This window comes from Palaemon carinicauda, chromosome 15 (assembly GCF_036898095.1).
Source record: "Palaemon carinicauda isolate YSFRI2023 chromosome 15, ASM3689809v2, whole genome shotgun sequence".
Taxonomy (NCBI): Eukaryota; Metazoa; Arthropoda; class Malacostraca; order Decapoda; family Palaemonidae; genus Palaemon; species Palaemon carinicauda.
The window spans coordinates 25,388,706-25,391,205 of record NC_090739.1 but is presented as its reverse complement, the minus strand read 5'-3'; positions in this window follow the sequence as shown (position 1 = coordinate 25,391,205).

The following is a 2,500-nucleotide window of genomic DNA, read 5'->3' as shown; positions in this document are numbered from 1 at the left end:
TAGCTGTCTTATCTAGTGATGTATTTTAATTTTGGATAAGCGATTCCTTATGACTCTTATCCAGATAAATATGATTCATAATAAGGTTTATCCTGACGTAAACTTTCTATGAAAATTAAACTTATACTATTGCCTGTTAATTGTAATTTGAATTTTCAATTTTACTTAAAGAACATTTCTTGTTTATATATATACATACATATATATATATATATATATATATATATATATATATATATATATATATATATATATAATATATATATAGATAGATAGATAGATAGATAGATAGATAGATATCCGGTATATCAAAGCCTAAATATGTACGGTCTGGGTAAATACCGATCCGTTGTCAAGAGCAGATTCTCCATTAACCTATCGGGGAATAAAATACGTAACTCTATTTTCGTCTCCTGTGTAATTAAATGGTATTATATCGTTCAGATTTGGTTTTCCTTGACTGCATGCATGATGTTTCTTTTACCTGGGCAAATAATATACATATTAGCATGTCTCTAAAAAAAAAAAAGTAAAAGGACATCAAAAGATTCTACGAAATTCTATTGTTCCATACCCGTCCCTTGTATTTTCAAACCTCCATGGAAAATCTTTTCTCGATTTAAAGGTTTAAAGGTCGGTCATAAATGGCAGAGGCAAGGGACAGTGACATTGACCTATCGAGTAGGACAATGCTCAAGCCCCCTCTCCACCCAAACTAGGACCAAGGTAGTGCTAGGCAATGGCTGCTGTTGACTCGCCAGATAGACCCATAGGCTCCCCCATATCCTTAGCTTACAAGGATGGTGAGGTTGCAACGAACAAAAAACTAACAAATTTGAGCTGGACTCTAACCCCTGTTTGGCGTCCACCAGTCAGGGACGTTACCACACACATACACACACTTATATATATATATATATATATATATATATATATATATATATATATATATATATATATAGGAGGAGATTTTGTCTTTAACTTACTTTTAAAGGTTTTTTAAATGCCGCTCATGAATGAAAGAGACCAGGGACATTGACATTTCCCTATCAAGCAGGAGAATGGCCTAGAGACTGACCATATATGTATATATATATATATATATATATATATATATATATATATATATATATATATATATATATATATATATATGTATATATATTATATATATGATCAGTGCCCAAGGGCCCCCCCCCCCCTACCTAACCTAGGACCAGGAGGGCCTGATAATAGCTGCAGATGACTCAGCAGGTAGACCTATAGGCTCCCCCCAAACGCCACCATCCTTAGCTCACAAGGATGGTGAAGTTTGCAGCGGCCCAAAGGAACTTTACAAGTTTTAGCGGGACTAGAATCCTAGTCTACCGATCAACACTCAGGGACGGTGCCACATAGGCCACCACAGCCTCTACTTTAACAACCAAAAACTGCCCATCCCTTAGCATTTATTTTTCGTGGAGATAAAACAAGAAGTTAAATGATTTGAACGAGTGACAGGAATGAACTGACCCCGGTTCAACAGGGTGAGTAACGACCTAAGCCGTCAGCATACCTCACCCCAAAGGCTCGAGCGACCACCGACCAGTCATCAAACCTTACATATTTAGACCTTGCAGTATATATATATATATATATATATATATATATATATATATATATATATATTATATATAATATATATATATATATTATTATATATATAATATATATATATATATATATATATATATATTTATATATATATATCATTAGTTGACCTAATGATTTAAGCCTACATGAGAGGGTATCCTCCATTATAAATTCTTCGTAGTAATCGTAACTTTATTGCTGTTTCAATTTCATAAGCGTCTAAAGTTAGTGCAGGGTATTCATTTAGCAAAGTGTCCGAATATTTATTTTTGTTACTGAATCTGATGGAACAGAATTGACAAGCTACTAAGTCTCTCTCTCTCTCTCTCTCTCTCTCTCTCTCTCTCTCTCTCTCCTCTCTCTCTCTCTCTCTCTCTCAAATTCCCCTTATGATCCCTAGAATTATCCAGCAGCTGTGGTATACGATGTATTAAAATTTTGGAGATGATCTGGATCCGGATTCTAGATTTGGATTAGAGTTTTTCGCCATTTTAAAGATAGCGTCCAAACAAATTGATGGATTTTGACGGAATTTCCACCACAGATAAATTTTAGGCTATGGGCGACTTCAGTAACCTTTAGCGGAGTTCAGAATTCTCTGATTGCACTTGTTTTGCTATAATTCTACTATACACTAGGCCTTTCATATGGATAGTTATGAATGTCAATTTCTTTTCTCACATTTTCAGTGTAAGAACTCTGGATTCTTTTTTTTTCTCTGAAATTCGATGTGCAAATAAAAATAAAAAACATTATACAGACATTACAAAATCAAAACAGGCCAATAAAGGCAAAGTCAAAATGCATAAGACTGTCATTATAAATAAGTCAGGTAAAAAAACAATGATACATAATATCGCTATCACAA